A 5,875-nucleotide genomic window follows, 5' to 3' on the forward strand; every position below is an offset into this window, starting at 1 on the left:
TTATGAGTAGAGATTGAAGTGAGTTTGTGGGTCCCATTGAGAGTATTTTGAGTTGTTTGGATGTGTGAAGTATGTTGAGTTGTTGACTTTTGAGTAGGTAGTTGAAAAATATGTGGGTCCCATAAATATTATAGTGATTTTATTTTTAGTAATAAATATTATAATGATTTTATTATAGTGATTTTTTAATATTAATAAATATTGTAGTGATTTTATTTTACTTTATATATAATAATGATAAATATTATAATGATTTTATTTTTAATTTATATATAATTGTGATAAATATTATAATGCTTTTATTTTTATATATATAATAGTTATAAATATTATAGTAATGTTATTTTTTATTTATATATTATAGTGATTTTATTTTTAATTTATATATAATAGTGATAAATATTATAGTAGTTTATTTTTTTATTTATATATAATAGTGATTTTATTTTTTATTTATATATTTTAGTGATTTTATTTTTTATTTATATATAATAGAGATAAATATTATAATGATTTTATTTTTTATTTATATATTATAGTGATTTTATTTTTTATTTATATATTATAATGATTTTATTTTTTATTTATATTTAATAGTGATAAATATTATAGAGATTTTATTTTTTATTTATATATTATGTGATTTTATTTTTTATTTATATATTATAGCGATTTTATTTTTTATTTATATATAATAGTTATAAATATTTTTTATTTATATATTATAGTGATTTTATTTTATTTTTATATATAATAGTGATAAATATTTTTTATTTATATATTATAGTGATTTTATTTTATTATTTATATATAATAGTGATAAATATTTTTTATTTATATATTATAGTATTTTTTATTATTTATATATTATAATGATTTTTTTATTGATATTTAATAGTGATAAATATTATAGTGATTTTATTTTTTATTTATATATTATAGTGATTATTTTTTATTTATATATTATAGTGATTTTATTTTTTATTTATATATTATAGTGATTTTATTTTTTATTTATATATTATAGTGATTTTATTTTTTATTTATATATAATAGTGATAAATATTTTTTATTTATATATTATAGTGATTTTTTATTATTTATATATTATAATGATTTTTTTATTTATATTTAATAGTGATAAATATTATAGTGATTTTATTTTTTATTTATATATAATAGTAATAAATATTTTTTATTTATATATTATAGTGATTTTATTGTTTATTTATATATTATAGTGATTTTTTTTATTTATATATTATAATGATTTTTTTTTATATTTAATAGTGATAAATATTATAGTGATTTTATTTTTTATGTATATATAATAGTGATAAGTATTATAGAATGTTTGTGAATAGTTATGAGTAGAGATTGAAGTGGGTTTGTGGGTCCTATTGAGAGTATTTTAAGTTGTTTGGCATGTGAAGTATTTTCAAAAGTAAGAAAATACTTGAAAAGTGTTGAGGTATCTCTGTTACCCAAACACAGACTCCTAATCATGAAAGGAAATCTCTATACACAACATGCACTACCATCACACTTTTATCCTATATATATATATATATATATTATATGTAAGATGTGACATATCTATCATCATTATTTGATGATTCTTTATCATTTAATAGTAATAACTGTGTCACATCTTACATAGCGAGATATTAAAAGTGAGATGAGAGTATGATGTATAATATTATTAATTATAAAAAGGTCAAATAATTATTTACAACTCAGATATATTTGTCATGACTAGCTAGTACTTTAATTTCAAGACTTACGAATTTCTAAACTAATTTGATTATCAAAATAGATGCATGCACGACACAATCTTGTCATTTAATTTTTTATGGATCGTTAATATTTTTAATTTTAAAGTCTTTATTATGAGTATTACAAATGATTTATAGCGAGAATAACATATAAAATTAATGGGTCAAGTACTCATGACCCTTCCACGAATTAAGGCGAAAATGAAATGGGTATATGATTAATTGCATGGGCAATTGGGTTCATGGCATATCTATCTGTCACGATCGACCTTGACACTCGATCATTAAGCTCGATCTAATTAAATCTTACAATTTTGTATTGATCATGTATTCGTATAGATTTCGCTGTAAGAGTGAGAAAACTCCATGGAATATTAAAGCATCTAAAACTCCAATATAGCACTGTAAAAGGAAGAATCGATGTAAGAAAAAATGCAGTATATGACAAGTACGTACAGTACTTTATAGCCGCTGCATCTACACTCACTGGTAGGCAACCATGCATGCACGACTCTTCGAGGCGGTCGGAAAAAACAGTTGCCACTGAATTACTTGATATATACCGGTCGTCGCTAGTGAAATGATCGCCCTAGCTAGTTAAGTATATATAATGGATTCATAACGATGTTTTTCGGAAAAGGAAAACGTCGATAGCTAGAGCATCCAAATTATCGGCGTTGCCAACATGATGATCATCGATCTTCGCTAAAGCAACAGTACACATGACACACACACACACAAATATTTATATATATATAGCGACGGTTTTTTTGTGACCGCCGCTATAAAAATGATGTTGAATTAATGATCACAATTTTAGTGTGAATGGACTCGAATGTCTACAAAGTACTTAATGATCAGAGAGAAACGTATTGTCAGACGTTGGGTGCAAACATACCAATACTTACTCAGATCATGGCTTGCTGGGATATTTCAAGGGAATAAAAAAGTGCAATATATATGCTGGGGGTGGGGCAAGTAGCTTAAACTCATCTAAATCAGAATTAACTTTCATGTCAGTATGATGCATGCTCTACAACGTCTTTCAAGTGCAAAAGTGCGTTGATGTACATGTATAATTAATTGGGTCTTGTGGTGGGGAAAGTTAGACTCTGAAGCTTTCATGACAAGATGATCCTCTGCGAGAGAGAGAGAGAGGAAAGAGTAATAATAGTTTTATGTGCTTTCTGCCCTGAATAGGATTACAGATCGTTCTCTGTCTACTCATTTGAACAAATAAATCGATATGCTGATCATATGCATATGATTAAATATTACCTTACAAGGAGAGAACATGATCAAGTGTTGTGAATGGGAGAGAGAGATGGGAGAGGGGGAGGACGGTGGGTGACAGATAGAGAGTAAGCACGCAGAGCTTCATGCTGGGAGGTCCATGCACGAAAAACACCTTGTGTGCTCACTCTCTTCTGTCACCTTCTCATACAAACCCCTATAATAATCATAACGTAACAAGAAGCCTTCTTCCTAATTTCCAGCATGCCCAGATCATGCATTTATAAGCATGCAGTAGCCTAGGATCATTATCGCATAGAAAGGAAGAAACCTTCATTTAGTTGTGTGCTGCATGTGAACACATGATCATGATGATTTCTATGACTTAATTTATAGAGGTGGGAGGAAAGAGAAATGGAGATCAAGTTCAAGGTGGAATATGAATATCTGCGGTTTAAACCCCAGATCTCTCAAGTATAAATTAAAATACATACATAGCTTAGGCTCTTAATTATTTGTATGTCTCCATCCAGCATGTACTAGTTTAATAATTGAGTAATACTAGATATAATTATGAAATGTATAAACGTCGCACGCACTTTCTTTAAAAAAAATAAGTCGGTTTACTATTAATTTTTTATTTATTTATATAAATTTTATATTTATTCACATTTTTTAAATGAGTGTCCAAAATTTATGCATCCTATGCTTAATAATTAGCGCTTCGCATTAACAAATGTTTTAAAAATGATTTAAATTTCTGGTAGCTATACTTGGTAGCAACTAATTATTACCATTCCTCCTCGATCGGGCCGGGAGAGGACGAGCGTAACGAAGAAAGGAAAGCGTTTAAGAGATGCGCACACATACACGCACAAGGAACACCCCATGAAATAAGCTAGCTTTGAGAAAAAGTGTGAGGAGTGCGTTGAACAAGAATAAGACGTGGGAACTTCTTTAATGTAGTTAACCATATTATATATTATTGAAATAATTCAGGAACTTTGTCAAAGAAAAAATGGTTGGCTAGCTTGTTCCAATTAGAGTTACTGCATGGGTCCCCAAACATGCCTTAAAGTGGGATATTGGAGGAAAAAACTATGTGAATTAGCCAAATCGATATCATGTAATCTGATGCAAAGATAAGTGGTCCATGTATTTGGATTCCTATAATCATCAATTAAATATAAGCAAATTGATCAACATCGATCATTAACTATATTGGATCATCCAATGTGAGTTTGCCAGAGTCGAAGCTTTGAAATTAATATAAAAGAAACACATGATGAAGAATTTCCTCTTGCTTTAGGGATTGTCCAATGTGTGTGCTTCTCAAAACCTAAGCAGCAATATTATAGTAAATGATATGTTAATCTATGATCGATCCCCACAAAAGATTACTAGCTATGGCCTCAGATCAAAGGAGCATATAATATATACGGTATATATCTATGCTTTGATCTGCTATATATATATATATATATTAAACAAAAAGAATAATTAAACTGTACCAAGAACCATATTTGAAATTGCTTACACTGATAATTAATTATTGCTATATATATATATATATACATATATATTCAGAGGTGGAGATTAAGATCACGTACGTACGTCATACCTAGCTAGGTTATAACATTCGATCTTTTGTATTGAGTTCGTTAAATCTTGTTTGTATTTTTGTGAGATTTGATGCTCGATCCAGCTTTAGCTAGCATGATTCGTAATCCTAAAAGCTAATAATCAAGAACGTCATTAGATTGAGTGGAACGATCGAGCTCATGGGTACCTACGTACGTGCCAAATTCGATCTTAGTATTAATTCTGTAAGTTTTTTTCATCTGAATTTTCTTAATTCATTGAGAAGAAATATATACGTACTTTGTAAACACCTGTAAACTGGTATAATTTGAGATTAAGTCTTCCATTTAATTAGTCATCTAAATCATCACTATGATCTGGGGATCCAAGATCGATGCACATGGGCGCCCACCTCCCTAACATGTATGTATGTGTGTATATATATATATATATATATATATATATATATATAGGGCCGGGTTTGGTATGAACTCAATCGATTTGTTCGTGATTATGAGCTTGTACATGCGTTATAGCCATTATCATGATGCATTTTGACAATATTATAGTTTTGTATTAATTGTCTGTATAAAATTAAGTTCTAATTATATACTTTTATGATATATATGACAATCCGATTACTAAAATAAACTATCATATGTCTAATTAGTAAATATTTATATATATAATATAGGTTATAATTTTTAAGTATAAGGTTCGACAAGCTGAGAGGTTTTCATCATCATGACTTCAATTCTTATATATGGGAAGTAGGAAAAAGTACCTAATGCAACCTAATGCATTAGCCTTCAAATATGAAAGATGTTCATGACCCATTAGCCTTGTAATAGGCTGTAATAGCCTCCAAAGTCCCTACATGTACATGAGTTCGTTTATGGAGAAGATGATCATTCCGAAGCCCCATATTAATGCTTTTGTCAAGGGGAGATAAAAGGTTTCTTTAACAGCTCTCGGGAGTTGAGACGAGGGATCTGTTGTCTTCTTTTTTTTTTGTTATTATTATGGATATATGGTCTTAGCAGAATATTGGAGCTGGCTGCTATTGGTTGTGGATTTCTTCAAAGTACTTAACAATGATTCTGTCAATTTTTTTCATCTACTTTTTATAGATGATATGTAGTTTTTTTTTTTTTTTTTTTAATTTTTATTTTATTTTTATTTTATATGAAACATGGACATGTTCAATTGTAGAGAGATCTCTTGCTTTGTTTTAAATCTACCTTCCACCTAAGGTGAACCTTGCAAAGTTTGAAATGGTCCCAATC

This window comes from Juglans regia, chromosome 1 (assembly GCF_001411555.2).
Source record: "Juglans regia cultivar Chandler chromosome 1, Walnut 2.0, whole genome shotgun sequence".
NCBI classification, from domain to species: domain Eukaryota; kingdom Viridiplantae; phylum Streptophyta; class Magnoliopsida; order Fagales; family Juglandaceae; genus Juglans; species Juglans regia.